Here is an 18,151-nt window from a genome sequence, read left to right as displayed (position 1 = left end):
TGCATCATTCGACTCCCTTCACACCTTTGCCTTACCAAATCCATTGAAGAGGCTGCAGGTGCAAGACGCAGCCGCGCCACTCAATATCACAAGTACTTATACAGTCGTGGACACATTTTATCATCAGTTTTCCCCCCTGACGACGGCTAGGGTCCGGCGGATTCTGCCGGCAGAAAAATTGGCAAAATTCGGTACTTTTTCTGGTAAGTTTCATGCATGTTTGGTATGTGGATAAAAAATGGAGCATAATTCGAGGAATTGCCCGCCATAAGGTTTGTATGGTTCTGCCAAATATTTCACTGCTTTTCGAGCAGAATCTGCCACCTTTTCGAGCAGAACCCGCCGGTCGACCCTGCAGCCCTGATGGGGTATTCTCATGCCATTGGGCTAGCCTACCTTCGGCGGACAGTTTCAGTCAATGGATGGTATGGCCTCCCTAGACTAGTACCATGAGAACTGTCATGTATGAATAGTAATTGAAGGAAAGTAACTATTTATACTTACTTCAAAAAATACTACACTACAGTAATATTAATAATTAAGTATATGTTATCGCATGGTTGCAAGGGCCTTATGGCATATTATTGACCCGAGAGGTTAGCCCGAGGGCCGTAGGCCCGAGGGCTAACCTCGAGGGGCAATAATATGTCATAAGGCCCGCAGCAACCATGCGATAACAAATTTATCACATGGCCCACAGAGCAGACCATTGGGCTGCTGTTGAAATTAGCCCAAATGCCAACACATTATGACCACAACGTATATTGATGTGCTATCATTATCAAAACAGGAAAAATGAAGATATTTCTCCTACACCCTAACAAAAAGTCTTCTACAGGCCATCAGAGAGTATACAGTACTGAAAGACGGAGACAGAAAAAAAGTGCCGGCACCGCATCGTCATAGCAATAGACATGGCAACGACAATAAAATACAGCAGAATCATAATTTCAATTGAAAAATTACGAGTGCTACCACAAAGAGTTTCTTCATGTTTACATGTGTATCAGGAAGTTGTCAAATACAGTACTGCAACAAGTGCAAGTATTTGACGACTCCCTGGTGTGTAATTCTGAGGACAATTTTTCTTCTTTTTCTTCAGCTCCAGATAGCTGTATTTTTCATTGCAAAACATTCCTGAATTGTTGTGTTTGTTGTTCAAGCAAAGGTGAGATGAGCCTGGTAAGAGTTTTGCGTGGCACATGAAGACCACACACATGCACAGGCAGTGACTTTGCGAGGATTTGAAAACGCACGACGCTGAGTTGAATTTGTGTTATTTCAAATAATTGTTTGTGATCACAGTACCACTTCGAGCAGAACTGAATCTTATCCACAAGCTTACCGACGGTCAGGCTGCCAACATGACTGAACAAATGATCCCTGCAAGCACCACACGGCAGACGTCCGAGGCCATGTCCATTGCCGGGATGTCCAACTCCAAAAAGAATTCCATCTTCGTCTCAATGCTACACTGCGACTCGTCGTAGAGTCGTACAGTCTACAGAGTCGTCGTACGATCGTCGTCACGCGATCACTGAAATAAACTATTTTTTTGCGGGCAAATAAACTATTTTTTTTGCGGGCAATATCGCATATTATTGCCCGCGGCGCGAAAGGTGCTGATTCGCTGGAGTACGGGCAACAATCACGTGCCATGTGATAAAATATAATTATACTGTAATAGCTTCTAAAGTAAACATGACAGGCCGAGAAGAGTGACGGTTTGTGTGTGTGTACTCACTCTGTATGTACCGGCGCTAACTCCACACGTACTAGTAGTAGCACAGTACATGAAAGTGTCTTGTTCGTTGGTACGCGCCGTGCTATCCATCCATGGGCATCGTGGTGAGGAGGTTCTTCTATCTTGTCGGTGGCGCGGCAGGGAGTATTATTTAAAGGGGAAGTCCGGTGAAAAATTTAAATTTCACAGTCCGTAGACAGTGGTAGAGTTCGGGGCGCTGAGTCGAATGGTCTTTGTCTGAGGAGGCTGCGGCCTATGGTTCGTCAGATACGCCCAATCGAACATGCGCGAATTTGAGCGCGCCTCACCCAAATCCAGGTGATGACGTCACAGCGTGCAGCCAGGTAGCCACACCATCTAGTTGTGTACAAAATGGCCAGATTCGGAGCGCGTTCGATTGGGGAACCGTTTGTCGCAGTTTCTTCGGACCAAGACCATTCGATTCAGTGTTACAAACACTACGTACCCTGTGATTTTCAGCTCGGTAAACCTCGAGGTTATACCGTATTTTAGCCGTTTCCGAGTTGGACTTTTTCCGTCAGCCTGCAATGGCCTCTGGCTCTGTAGACTATGGCTCTAGCAATGCGCTGCGTGCAGGCTAGCTGTAGTGCAGTCAACAAACTCATCACACACGGAACTACTCCCGCAGTGCCGTGCTGGGGTAGCTGCAACAAGACTCGAGTCACAAGACTCAGAAAACTAGTCAACACACAGACTTGTCATGTACTACACTCGTATCAGTTCATGTAGTCAGAGAACGTGCGTTTCTCCTTGCCGGTGCCGGTGGTTGTGCTTTGAGAAAGAAAATTTTAGTTTTCCGCTCCAGTCCCACCTCATCATTTTATGCTACAGCGATGAGTGCACAACCGTGACAAGTGACAAAACAGCGAACAGCTCCCGGACCTAGAACTTTCAGATTCCATAGCGTTGCGAGCGAAGAGCCGTGCCCGTGGTTCAAAGAGCCTGCACTGTTCTCCAATTGAGTAGTCGGAAATATGCCAAGTTCGCACCAAACCATCACCATGTGCCAGGCTACTGGAGTCTAAGTGAATCGGTATGGAACAACATTTAGAGTACTCGCATCACTCTTCTCCATTTTGGCAACCCTGCTCTCCAGCGATCTGATAATTATATCAGCCTCGTCTGCAATAGCTGCTGCTTCTTCATCAGTCGGAAACTCAGTAGCGCTCACTCTTGACCGGCCCGCGCGGCCATTTCTTCAGCTGAATACCGAGGTTCTCAGCCCCAGACCAAACTCATGAAGGTCAGCCATGGCTGCATCCTCACTCTCACAAGGAGTTAGGTCTTCGGGGTCGCTTGCACCACCTAATATCAGTCGCCAAATCATTTGAAATAGCACTGACACTATTGCTTTCACGCACTCCTTTTGACCTAGCTGCACGCTATGACGTTGCGGAGGGTGTGGCGCGGCCGCATGACGTCATGGCGCAGCCCCCGAAACTCAGTTTTTCAAACGGAAATATCTCGAGAACGCTTTGTCAGAGACACGTGGGACCAACACCATTCGACTCAGCGCCCAAAACTCTACCGACACTGAAATTTAAATTTTCACCGGACTTCCCCTTTAATAGTACTAGTGGCCGAACTATTCTGTTTTTCTTGGGCCGGCCTTTGGGTTCGACTCGACTGGTGGCGCGCGCTGTGGGAACCCAGGCTGTACTGAGTCGCAGTGAGTGTCCGATCTCTGTTTTGCTAGCACCAAGACTCAGAGAGAGTCCATAACCCCCCCCCCTTTTTTTTGTTTTTTTGTTTTTTTGATCGTACAGTAGTACTCATGGTGCATGTACATGTCATGTTATTGTGATTTGGTTGTCATCCAGATTTTGGCGTCGTGGTCGTGCCACGAACTCTTCCGTTCCGCTGCACCGCTGTCCGTACATCAGGGACGACGGAAGTCACGTAACTCGTTATCCGTACCCGTGTACGTAGTGGGCCGTACACGGTCAGTGTGCGAGGAACAATTACATCGCCACTGACAGTAGTAGTGTGAGCCTCACACTCGGGCAGACACTACATGTACATGTACCGGTTCTAATAGTAACACTACTATTGTCATGTGGTTAAGGTGGCTCCTACCCCTCGGGTCCAAATTTTTTTTGTTTGAAACGTGGCTACAAACGATTGTACTTTGTTCCGTAGGATATCTAGTGTACGGAGACAAAATTTTATCAAGTTCTACCGGCCGGTTTCACTCGGGGGAGGGGCTAAACATAGCATACTCACAATTGCCAATTTAGGCCAAAAAACACCGGAAAACCACTTTTTTGGCCGTAGCACTCGTAGTTACCCCATTTTTCTTGATGTCCAACATCAGGACAGTAGTATACTTGCTAAATACCAGCATAAGCTTTAGAAGTGGGTAGAATTCTGCTAGAAGGTGACCTTTTTCTCTTTTCGGAATCATCCCATTTCAGCGCACACGTCCCACATATTAGCCCCGCCCACAAGTATTTGACACTGGACTTGCCCTGTATTCGATGGTTATGCTATCATAACTTAATAATGGTACTGTGTAGCAAGTTTGAGCAGGTTCTACCGAAGGTAACTCTTGAAATAAAACTTTGAAGTGTCAAGTGATGCCATATTTTCAAGAATCAGCACATTGCACTGGGACATTGTCCAACGCCTTAGAACCCCTGAGTCCACCATATGACAGATACGTATCTTGCAATAATGGATTGCAACATCTTCCAAACATAGTAGTAGAGCTTTGGATCAAGTTTTAGCAGTTTCCACCGAAGCTAACTACCAAAATAAAACTTTGAAGTCGCCCACATACTAAATGCAATAGCTGAGCATGTGCATTGAGTGTATGGTCTAAAGGTTTTCACAACTAGCTCCAATGCGGCAGATACGTGTCTTACTTTACTTGATTGCAACATCTTCAGAACATAGTAGTAGAGCTTTGGATCAAGTTTTAGCAGTTTCCACCGAAGCTAACTACCGAAATACTTCGAAGTAGAACTTTGAAGTCGCCCACATACTAAATGCCATACATGTAGCTGAGCATGTGTATTGAGTGTACATGTATGCTCTAGTGTTTTTCACAACTTTCTCCAACATGAAGCCAATACTGATGTGGAATTTTTTGCCTGCTTTTTCCAAAACACAGTGCTGAAGCAATGCACATTGGGCACTTTCTACTGGTAATGCAATTATTATTAGGTATACAGTGTTTGCTGCCAACATAGCAAGCAATACTGCTATACTAAATGCGTATTCCATTGGGTACGGTCCAATTGCTTTTCACTTCGCATCTAGCCACTGTTCTTCGTGCATTTCTTGAATGCTTAGTCTCCGTGGTAATGAAGCTAAGAGCCACACTGGAGAAGTTTCTACTGAAGCTAACTATCAAAAATATAAAATTTCCAAGATGCTACTATTACATAAAGTAGCTGTGTGCAATGCCACTCTGTTGAACACAGTAAGCAAAATTGAGTCACTAAAACCCTATTTGCCAGATATAAGCTGTTGAGATTGATAGCAGCTGAGCTGTATGATCTGATATGGATGGCGGTTCCACACTGACCAGCACATGTACACGTGCACAGGCAGAAGAATATACAAGTAATACACCTAACGTTACTTCGAAGTCCATCATGTAAATACAAGCGTATATACAAGCATCACTCCTGTTCTCCACAACCTGCAGTCCTGGGCCACTGCAGCTGGTCAGAGTGCAATAATTTCTGCAGCAGGCTTGACTTGGAAAGCTAATCACAACTGCCATGGCTGCAATATGAGTATTACCAGCGCTTTTACAGCGCTACTTGTATTATATTATTGTCAATCCATTGTGGTGCATGGCACTCGTTTTCAACAACCGAGTTTATGTCATTAGTTGCATATCCAACGCCAATAGAAAAAAGAAGGGGTGGGGCAAATTACCACGGTTCAACACTAGTCATATTGAACGGCGTTATGCCATGCCAGGCGCGCACACAAAACGCCCGCGCAAGTGCGCATGCATGTACACACCCGGGTAACACACATTCGTGCGACTTTACATAGCCTGCACTGTCGTTCTATGTCATAGGAGTGAGTGCACACACATATATATATATGTACATGTAGATTGCCTAATTTTGCATACGTAATAAAATTGTGTAAGCATACACACATGTGCGTGCACATATAGATAGACTCAGCGGCATACGCATGAGTGTGTGCCGATAGGGCCACATGCCAATTATCGGATTAGTCTGTGAAAGTTGCACGGCACGACAAACTTTCGGACAGTCTAAAGATATGACACAATGAATGTGGAATACCCACCAGTGTGTAAGACCATTTCATACCTATTTCGCAGCGTTTGTGATTTTCGGAGCGTCCCTGTTAATATTTGATGTCCTCCGTCACTTGGTTGATGACACAGTCATAAATTATCAAATTCACCTCCAATGCCATCCAATCTGCGTTCCGCGATACATGTACAGTGAACGGTGTTGAGGAAAGCCATGCAGCAATAAAACAGTCGAGACTCCCAAGCAGAGGATACAATTCAACAGCGCATTGAAGTACGAACTGTTGTAAACAATTTTCAAGGCACAATTACAAAATTTGAAGTGCGTCTTGAAACGTGTTTGAAGTGCTTCGATGTATTTACCTTCGATCTCCCTGAATCGATCCATCCACAGCTACCCGACGAATTTACCAGTCAGTGCGGGAGATGATCGAGCAAGTTATATTTGAAGGTCGCGAGATGTCAGTGGCACTGACAGGAAATCTACACAAGCGTATTCTGAAATAATTTTCTAAGACTCAGGCGTGATTCAAGAGCGGACTTTGATTTCTACCTTCTTATAGTACGAGCACCAGTCGACATTGCATTCTTGGAAAATCTTCTGCGAGTGCTGCCTTCCCCTTTCATAGAAAGAACGAGTGAAGAGGGACACTAGCAGCAGGTTCTAGCTAGGTCGCCAGAATTGCAGAAAAGCGAGAAGACGTTTCCTACAAAGATTGATCGCACAAAAATCATCGCTACCGAAAAATTTACTGAAAATCTACACTTTTCAAACGATGCGCGCGCAGAGGGTGTGAGCCACCTTAATGATCATGATACCAGACATGAGTATTTTACATGACTGTACACCAGGTACACTGCATGTACCATGCACTACACTACTTAAATTATACAGTCGAATGTCACTTTTTAGTAGTCTAGATACAGTGCAACGAGTGTTAGTTTCCAAGATCTTTACAAGACTGGCGAACACTAAATGTCATGAAGAAAGTGAAGAGAAAGGAGGTTTATATAGGAAAGAGATTGTGATAGAAGACTGTGCAATGAAGTTTGTTGTTTTGTTAGATATCTGACGTGTGCTGTTTGGAAGAAGTGTTTGGATGCAAACAGAACTTACAAGAGATGAGTAAAGACTACTTTTCTACAATAGCGTTGTAGGCGAGGAGTGCGTAACATCAAAAGATGTCGTAATGTGGATTGGAACTATGCTAGCCAAACATTACGTAATTATTATGGTAGCGAAGTACATGTAGTAGGTATTACAATGTGTGCGAGAGTATGGTGAATCAGTGTTTGTGATGATGAGGAAAATATGACGTGTACATGCAAACAAATGATGATGTCATGATGCGAGAACGTCAGAGACGCTACAGAGCTCCCCTCCTAGTGAATGAGTAATGAGCGATAACTAGCGCGATAAAGGGAGAGCAAGCAAATGGGATAAGCGAGAGAGTGTCAGAAATAGGCGGGAAATCTGACTTGACGACCAGCTCGTGTTTGGCGTGGCGGAGGCACGTCGAATGCGAGCGATGGCGTCGGCTTGGTCGGATGGCAATGGTCGACAGACTGGTTGTCATGGAATGCTGGTTTGAGTCGATCGATGGATACTGTGTCGGAGCGGCCGTTGAGGTCGAGGCGGAAGTACTTATCATGACGTTCCAGGACTCGGTGTGGACCAGTGTAAGGACGTTGGAGGGGCGTTCGTGTTGCATCTGTGCGAATGAAGACATGAGAGCATGTCGAGAGGTCAGCTGGAATGAACGGATGCTGGGTGGGTGGCTTGCGGGGTTGTGTAGGGCGGAGCTCGGACATGGCTTGTTTGAGGCGGCTGACATAGGACGTCGGATCCGGAAATGGCTCAGGCTCGTCAGTGAGGAAATCACTTGGCAGGCGGAGGTGGCAACCGTAGACCATTTCTGCAACTGAGCAGTTGAGGTCAGCCTTCAGGGAGGAGCGAATGCCGAGCAGGACTAGTGGCAGATGTTCCGTCCAGCGCTGTGGATTGTCGGAAGCTCGGAGTGCAGCTTTCAGTTGTCTGTGAAAGCGCTCTACCATGCCGTTGGCAGCCGGGTGGTAAGCCGTTGTGCGAATGCGAGATGTGCCAAGTAGTGACATGAGCGATGACCACAGGGATGACTCAAATTGGGCACCTCGGTCGGTTGTGAGCACAGTGGGAACACCAAATCGGGCGACCCAGGTGGCAACAAACTGGCGAGCGACGGTTTCGGCTGTAATGTCGGGAATAGGTACTGCTTCGGGCCAGCGAGTAAAGCGATCTACCATCGTCAAGAGGTAGCGAGACTCACTAGAAGATGGAAGCGGGCCTACGATGTCGACATGGACATGGGAGAAACGGGCATCAGGTTGCTTGAATGCACTCACGGGAGATGTGGTGTGGCGCTGAACTTTAGACTGCTGACAAGCGTGGCAGGAACGACACCACTCACTAATATCCTTGTTCATCGCGGGCCAGACGTAGCGAGCTGTAATCAGGTGCCTGGTAGCGCGGGTACCAGGGTGGGAGAGGCCGTGAAGCGAATTGAAAACAGCACGGCGCAGCTTGGCAGGTACATACGGGCGGGCAGACGCAGTAGAGGTGTCACAGATGAGCGAGTGATCAGTCATGGGCAGAGCTATAGATTGCCAGCATAGCGAAGTGGATGGATCCTTACCAGGACTGGGCAAGTCTGGATCATCTTGTTGAGCGGCGGCAAAGGAAGCTGTGTCAATGGCAGTGATGGCAGAGACGGGCTCATCGGGTAGGTGGCATCGTGACAGTGCATCAGCGGCAGCATTCTGAGAACCCTTGACATGACGAATATCTGTCGTGAACTCAGCAATGTACGACAAATGGCGCTGTTGACGCGGGCTGTGGGTCTGTGAACGGCTGTGGATGGCATGTGTCAGAGGCTTGTGATCGGTGCACACATGGAAGACACGCCCTTCCAGGAAGTGTCGGAAATGCTTAATGGCTAGGTAAATAGCGAGGAGCTCTCGACAGAAGGTGCTGTAGCGTGTCTCAGCAGGCTTTAACTTGCGTGAAAAGAAGGCAACAGGATAACACTCACCATCTAGCTCTTGTTGGAGGACGGCACCAACAGCAATGTCTGAAGCGTCGACCATCAAGCTGTAGGCGGCATCCGGGCGAGGATGGTGAAGTGTGATGGCCTCAGTGAACGCAGCTTTGACATCATTGAAAGCAGCGATGGCCGAGTCGGACCAGACGAGCGCGCCTTTGGTGCGGTGGCGTTTCTCAAGCATAGCGTGCAGAGGTGCGAGCTTAGCAGCAAGATGTGGCTGAAATCGGTGATAGAACGTGACGAAGCCGATGAACTCACGGAGCTTACGAACACTAGCTGGCTGTGGGAATTCACGAATGGCGGTCATGCGAGCGTCGAGAGGTCGGATACCTGAGGCAGTCACGTGATGTCCCAGGAAGTCAAGCTCATCCTGGCCGAACTGCGACTTCCGGACGTTGATCAAGATGCCATGTGAAGCAAGGCGGGAGAATATGCAGCGAAGGTGGGCCATATGTTCAGCGGGTGAGGCGCTAGCAATGAGCAAGTCATCCAGATATGCAAAGCAGAAGGGAAGGTCTGAAACTACCTGGTCAATGAAGCGTTGGAATGTCTGGGCTGCGTTGCGAAGGCCAAAGGGCATGCGGACAAACTCAAACAGTCCAAAGGGGGTGGTGATGGCAGTTTTCGGGATGTCGTCAGGGTGCACAGGAATGTGGTGGTATGCACGGACGAGGTCAATCTTAGAGAATATGATCTTGTCATGCAGGTGGGACGTAAAGTCTTGAATATGCGGGATGGGATAGCGGTCGGGGATCGTGCAGTCATTCAAGGCTCGGTAATCACCACAGGGTCGCCAGTCACCGGATTTCTTTGGCACCATATGCAGAGGGGATGACCATGCACTAGAGGAGGGACGAATAATGCCTAAATCTAACATGTGTTGGAACTCACACTTAGCGACAGCAAGGCGGTCGGGTGCCAGACGGCGAGGCTTAGCGTGGACGGGGTGGCCATCTGTGACTATGCGGTGTGTCACATTGTGCTTGACAGGCGAGTCACCAGTGGTCGGTCGGACAAGGTCAGGGAACTCATTCAGCAGGGCAGAATACTCACTAGGGCTGTCAGTGTCCAGCAGGTTGGTAGCGGAGGTGCTGACATCCGAGGCGAATCCGACAACGGCAAGTTGAGTAGTGGAGTCCCGCAGACATCTGGCGGCCAGGTCGACAGTGAGTTGGAAGTGGCCAAGGAAATCCGCACCCAGGATCGGATAGCTGACGTCAGCAACGACGAAGACCCATTTGAAAGTGCGTCGGAGACCTAAGTCTAAATCTAGCAGCTGCTGACCGTACGTGGCGATGCTGCTCTGATTCGCTGCACGGAGACGAGGACTATTGCGATGAACACGACGAGACAGAGTTACGAATGACGGAGGAAGAACACTGACGGCGGCGCCGGTGTCGACAAGGAACTCGACGGACTGGGAGCGATCCTTGACGAATAGTAGGCGACCGGTAGCGGTATTCGAGGGGCCAACCACACTAGCGGTCGCGACTAGTGGCTGGCCTTCCCGTTTCCCGACAGGAATCGGCAGGGGTCTCGGCATTTGTTCGCCTTCGCACCGAACGCACGGTGATACCAGCAAAGGTCGTCGTGATTGTCACGGCCGGGAGACCTGGAGGCACTTGGGTGGCGTGACGGTGGCCCGGGACTACGCTCTCGTTGGCGGCCACGCTGGCAAGGGGCACCGGTGTCACGGGTCATCACATTCACAGCGGACGTCAGCTTGGCGAGTTCAGCTCGGAGCTGGGCCATCTCAGCCCTGTCAGCGGTGCAGGCCTGTTCCGCATCTGTGGACGCTGTAGATCTACATGATAAGGCCGTACTAGACCGAGCAGGGCTAGGGGCTTCACTCAGAGCGTGAACACTTGTACCGGTGAGTGGGGTTGAGCACGTGCTTTCAACCACCTTGTCAGCAAGCGCTGCAAGTTCGTCCAGGCTGAGGCTTGCAGGTGTTGCAGCCAGAATCAGGCGGACCGTCACGGGCAAACGCTGTACAAATAGCTCGCGCAGGATAGTTGGGTCTAGCGACTTACTGCCTAAAAGCTGTTGCATGCGTCGGAGGACGCGACTTGGTCGGCTGTCCCCGATGTCCGCTGTTGAGAGTAGCTCACGCAACCGTGCCTGATCGGACTTTTGTGTGCGTGCGGTGAGCGCCTCTTTCAGGACTTGGTAGTACGGCTCCTCGGCTGGCGGCGCTAGGAGCAAGTCCCGAATCTCAGCGGCGTATTCAGGAGCCAGCGAACTCACGACGACATTATACTTGGCCCGCGGGTTGGTGATGCGATGGTTGGCAAAATGCGCTTCTGCCTGTGCAAACCAAAGCTGCGGATCGCCGGGCCAGTACTGCGGCAGTCGGAAGGTGATGGCAGACACCGGACGGTCCGGTGCGTCGTGTTGGTCGTTGCGGGCGAGTGGTTGGTTTTGGGCCGGGGCGGAGGAGCTAGCGGCAGCTGAAGCTCCAGAGGCGGAAGCGGAAGAACCATCGTCGCTGGACATATTGCACTTTACTCACGTCGGGGGTCACCAATTTAGTAGTCTAGATACAGTGCAACGAGTGTTAGTTTCCAAGATCTTTACAAGACTGGCGAACACTAAATGTCATGAAGAAAGTGAAGAGAAAGGAGGTTTATATAGGAAAGAGATTGTGATAGAAGACTGTGCAATGAAGTTTGTTGTTTTGTTAGATATCTGACGTGTGCTGTTTGGAAGAAGTGTTTGGATGCAAACAGAACTTACAAGAGATGAGTAAAGACTACTTTTCTACAATAGCGTTGTAGGCGAGGAGTGCGTAACATCAAAAGATGTCGTAATGTGGATTGGAACTATGCTAGCCAAACATTACGTAATTATTATGGTAGCGAAGTACGTGTAGTAGGTATTACAATGTGTGCGAGAGTATGGTGAATCAGTGTTTGTGATGATGAGGAAAATATGACGTGTACATGCAAACAAATGATGATGTCATGATGCGAGAACGTCAGAGACGCTACAAGTACAACTTATCCGACCACTTCGGGAATCAGGCATGTCGGATAACTGGGTATGTTGGATAACTGATATCATTTTTTATGTGCATCTATGGCTGGATTTCAGTGATTTATGTACACAATACCCAAATATATTCATGCATATTCATGAATTGCTCCATGTACACATACTACAATGTACATGTTAGCATACTTGACCACATCTACTTCAAGCATGTGTACCATACGCCTGTAGGGAGTAGTTCGAGTTGCTGCTGATTGCTCTGCTCTCCCTCCCCGTGCAGTTCAGTAACCCGCGTAGTATCACAGATACATCGTATTCTCTCTCCCCCCCCCCCCCCCCGTTTACCCGCAGTTATTAGTATCCTATTCTCTTACTTTGTGCTTCCATAGCTTTTACTATGTTCTTCCATAGCCACTTCTAGGCTAAGCCTTCGCCGTCATTTTATTGGGTCGTCATCCCGTTTGGATGTGCGAAGTGAAATAAAAACCAACCAACCAAGTAAATGCATATTACACCGTATAATTATACAAAAAAAACCAGCTTTCCACACTGTCTCATCCGAAGTGATCCCATGTATTATTAATGTGCCTCCCTTTCTTTTTCTCTCCCTATCTCCTTTCCCTCTCTGACAGCATCTTTCTTTTTTTTCCCTTTTTAGCTTGCCGTGGTTGGCTATCACCTGACCTCTCATGTTTATTGGCAGTCTTCGGACGGGCCAGGAGATGTTGAATAAATAAATAAATAAATAAATAAATAAAGAATATACTGTTGAGAGTCATAAAATTACCACTCCCGGGCTTGTCGGATAACCGACGTGCTACAAAAGTACAATAACTGGCGACCGGATACTTGTAGTACGTGACATTCGACTGTACCGTGCGTACTGGACTTGTATTTGTAATACCAAGAGTACATAACCCCCCTTGGTAATACAGGTACATGTACATGTACATGTAACCGGAATCATCTGTCAACAGGATACCGCAATGAAAACCGCAGAATGTCAGTTGTCAAGAGCACATCCGGACTGCGGCGGAGGCTTGAATACATGTAGAAGGCTAGATCCTTCGCGTCCAAACGAACAAACAGTCAGTTTCAATCAGTTTGATTACTAGCACCAAGGCAACAGAGGCCTTCGGAAGAGGTCACAACATCGTGCATGGAGATCTGACATGGTCATGGGGTGGAAAGTACACCAAACGATCCAGTGTGGATCTGTGCGTACGACTTGTACAAGACTTATACGTCTATCAGGTTCGGCCTCATTTCCTCTGTGTTGCGCAGATGAGTCCACAAAGGCCTAAACAGTTCTGTCCGCAGATTGAGTACGTTTAGTATCATGAATGTCGCCTTCAACTGTCCCACAGCCAGGCTCGATTCCCTGATTTCAAGACAAAGCAAATGGCCATGGATAGCCTACTTTTTTTAATTTTTTTTTTAACACGACTGATCACGCAGCTTGGCTTGGGGGAATTGGGGTTGTGTTCCCAAAATAAGTTTAGAAATGGACGAAACAAATAACACAAACAAGAACACGATAAGCAACAAACGCACAGGAGGGAAGCCAGAAATGGCAACTAATCTCGCGAGATGTGGGCTTCCGACACTGCCAGAGTGTGGGATACTTCATTAGCAGCAGCACGATGCCTAACACAAGAGCCATGCAAACAAGCAATGCGAGAACGCAGCAGAGCAAACGAAATCCTGCACCGCAAAGCCATGGCAGTGACGGCACGGCTTTAAGTCTCGGACTGTGGCCATGGATAGCTGTAGGGCTCGGACTTTGGCCATGGATAGCTCGATCGATGTTTCACGTGTTGTCTTGCATAGGGGTCCGATGGAAATAAATTAAAAAAATGTCTTACATCGGGTTGTCTTGTACAGGGTCTGGGTGACAACATTGAAAACATGAGGAAACATCGTGCTCGGAAAATGACCAGATTTATTATGCTCTAGCCGATGCTCGCGCCCGCAGAATGCTCGAGAAAACAGCCAATAACGCTTTTGATGCTTCACCAAAAAAAAACAGAATAATTATGATAACCGCAATCAATAAAATGAGCTGAACTGACATTTTTGTATTTTTATTCATGAAATGTAAAAACGGTGGAAACGATGTGCAATGAAACGATGAAAGTATGAAGAAATGGTGTAGAGAAAAAATATGGATTCAAACAAGTTTTCGTACAACACTCAACAGCTCATTTTCATTGATTGCGGTTATCAAATTATTGTCTCCTCGCCGTTTGTTTAGAATAATTATGATCAGTGATATACATGTATGGCCTGAGGACCGGCTTAGACAACTGTCTAGTATACATGTAATATGAAAGAAAGAATATGATGATATTCTATAATTCTGAAGCTATTGCACACCAGTCAGGGCAGGTAATGACCCATTTCTTGGAAGCCAAGGGAGGGAACGTTTGCAAAAGTAAAAAAAGTGGCACCAGCAAATGGAGTGGGGTAGTACGAGTACTAGTAGGGAGACTGCCAACGCACCGTACACGTACTAGGCACCGGCGGGTCTTTGTGGTCCACTTCACAACAATAACACACACAGAAGTCTCTGCTGTGAGCACGGTGGCTCGGCAATGGCGAAGTTTTCTTTCTTTATTGAATAATTGTACGCATAGGGCCTGATATCATAAGAAAAATTAGCACAAGACACTGCTGCTACTATAGTCGCACAGCAAAACACACAGAAAACGACAAAATGTTACAATGAATGTAACAACACCCGTCCAAGCTAAAGGACCGACATCCCTGCCCCAGGACGGCATCTCGAACCCCCCACACACTCACCACACGGTCATCATCCAGCTTCAGTTCAATCACTGTATTCTTCCCCTGCAGACTCAACCCCCCTGTCACTACTACACTAGCCATACAATCTGAAGCTGTATGTAACCATACAATGGCCCACGACGCACACACCACCCCTACGTTTTTTTTTTTTTTTTAACTAAAAAAGAAAAGCAGTCGTAACTGCAACAGCCGCTAGCCACATGGCCAATAAGAAAAACCAATACGATAATATATCGATAAACACACACCCAGAAGTCAGGGGTGGGAGGGTGGGATACCAACTGCACCAATGAAAAGCCACTGCGAAGTGACAGGAATGCGGTCCAGCACAACATTTTTGCGGACGCAAAAAGTTGTGGGGAAATCCCAAAATCGGTGCGATTTTGCATGAGCCCAAATGTTCAGGTTACCCACAAAGACACAAGCTTTCCAACTCTCTTTGGCCGTTGGAAAGCGTACCATTATGCCGGCATAATTATTGGCATAATTTGGTGGTTGAAAATTTGGAGCATTTTTTGGCATCCTCTCGGAGGTAGGAGCATAACTACACGATTATACCACAGTTCTAGTATGTAGGCTATACAACTGTGTAGAATGCACCTGATCAGTGCTGGTGGTCTGCATGGTAAAGGGTTCGGAGGTCATGCAGATAGTGTTTTCAATGAAAAGCAGGGTAGAAATCATGGCAATACAGTGCTGTATGCTCGAACTCGTCTTCTTCAAAGTTCTTTCGCACACTGACACAGTACATGTAGCAGAAGATGCGAGTGAATCAGCCTTTATCAGGTATCCCGGGGCGGACGAGATAGTGGCGGGTAGTAGTCCGCAAAACTCCGTGTACATGTACATTAGTTACATTTGTACATTTATTAATATGCATGTTATGAAGTCATGACCTCTGGATTTTAGCAGCCATGATATGACTGCAGGCTATGGATATGGCTCTAAATAATCTGTATAGTTGATGTTCGGCCATGATGGAAGGAGAAGTGGAGCTACGGGAGAGATGAGCTGATTATTCGCAGGGTGAGGGTGACATCGGATGGACGAGTATGATGATTACGAAGACAGTTCAACATGATAATTTCCAAAGGTAACTCAAAGTAATTTGGCAATGAAATATTATTTTTACTGAAGTACAAAAGATATCAAGTAATGAACAGAAGAAGACTAGTAATGTTTTCTCTTTTCCATGTTTATCTCTAACATGCATGGACACCTTGGTATGGGGATACTCATGTAGTTTGTTGTACTTATGGCCACTTGCAACTTGCAAGTACGGAAAGAGGCACAATTTTCCGAACTTTGAGGCTCCATAAGTATAACAAAGTGAATATAATCCCCGGGTGCCAAAGCATAATATCGACACTGTTTGGCACAGGGGTCTCTTAGCTAAGCTGCGAACAGTATATCGCATTGATGGCAAGGCTATCGGCTGGCTCTCATCGTATCTCTCTAACCGACATCAGCTTGTACGCCTCTCAACTGTGTTATCGGAGCCTTTACCCGATACTTCTGGAGTCCCCCAGGGTTCAATCCTTGGGCCACTGCTATTTCTCCTGTATATTAATGACCTCCCCGATATTGCCCTTGGTGTCAGCCTTTTCGCTGACGACACAGCTCTGCTTTGCTCCAATGCTCCTCCTTCTCTGCCACTTTGTTTTCCTTCTTTATCATTATTATTATTATATATATTTGAGGATTTCCCAAAGACGTAGTCTAAATTGAAGGGAGTTCCATTATAATGAGAGGCTGTAGGGTTGAGATAGCAGACAGTGGAGGGCTAATGATTGGTAATGAAAAGCCTAGCTAGAGAAATACAATTATGCTGAATGTTCCAGAATGGTCCTTTACTCAATAATACCTATAGCTTCGGGGTATGCCTTGAAATACGAATTATACCGAAACAGAAACACAAAATTAATAAGAATAATCGCAACGTTCAAAGAAGGAGGACAGAGGCATGTCAGTGAGGAGTGGTATTGTGTTTGGTGTCAGAGAAGTGCGTGCAAATGTGACTGTGAAACAGGGACTGCGAGGCTGTGGCTCTCAGGTCTGCGGGCAAGGCATTCGAGACAGTAGCGGTGCGGAAGAGAAATGACCTCCCGGCGTGTTTCCCAACCCGTGGCAGAGTGAATGCGAGTTGGCGGCGGAGACTACGCGTGGGGCAGTATCCCGCTGCTTCAAAAAGTTCTGGTTGGGTGGTGACCAGATGGAAGAATTCCATGAGGCAGGCAATCTTCCTGCGCCAGGATAGACTTGGCCACCCCAGCTGTTTAAACAATGATGACTTGGGCTCGTCTGATGGGCAAGGGCATCTCTCAAGCCGCATGACTGTGCGAGCTACTCTGGCTTGCAGCCGTTCAAGGGTGAGCCGCTGTGCAGCAGAGAGGGAGGACTCCCATACTGGGGCGGCGTATTCTGCTGTGGGGCAGACATACGTAATGTACAGCTTCCTGACGATGTCTCCTGTTAAACGGTCGGCCATATGGCACAGAAGAACGCAGCGCTGTCTAAATTTGCTTATTTTCTGTTCAATATGCTCCTGGAAGCTAAGTGTTTCACTCAACAACACTCCCAGGTGACGGTGACTGGTTGACGGCTGGATACCGCGGATGGTCTCTGCAGCTCCTTCCTCAGCGAATGAGATAACAACGGTTTTCGATGGGTTGAAGGTTCCGCCTACTCAGTCGGCCCAGGCAAATGTGTCCTGCAGGGCCGTCTCCATTGGGCTGGTACCTTTGGTTCGTGCTTGGCCGACGGCGGTATCATCTGCGAACAGGTAAACATCAGCGTGTTGGTTGCATTTCGAGGCACTGGGTAGGCTGTTGATATGTACCAGGAAAAGCAATGGCCCGAGCTGGGAACCCTGGGGTACTCCAGACCTGACGGGACGTGGGGAAGACAGATGGTGTTGGACGCGGACGCTGAATGTACGCGTATCGAGGTAGTTCCTAAACCAACTCGTAGCCGGGGCATCGCAGATAGTCCCGGGTTGCTGGAGAAGCACGTCATGCGGCACTTTATCGAAGGCCTTCGCAAAATCGAGAAATGCAGCATCGTAAGGGATGCGTTTATCCATGGTCGAGGCGATCTTAGTAGTGAGCTGTATCAGCTGGTCAACTGTGGAGCGATCACGGACAAAGCCGAACTGTTCCGGGACAATGATGTGGTTGACCTCGAGATAGTGACCGAATTTGGTGGCGACAATCTTGTCTAGTGCTTTCGCAATAGCTGGGAGTAGGGTTATAGGGCGGTAGTTGG

Source organism: Sycon ciliatum, chromosome 1 (assembly GCF_964019385.1).
Source record: "Sycon ciliatum chromosome 1, ocSycCili1.1, whole genome shotgun sequence".
NCBI classification, from domain to species: domain Eukaryota; kingdom Metazoa; phylum Porifera; class Calcarea; order Leucosolenida; family Sycettidae; genus Sycon; species Sycon ciliatum.
The sequence above is the reverse complement of the archived record's forward strand: the minus strand, read 5'-3'. Positions refer to the sequence as shown.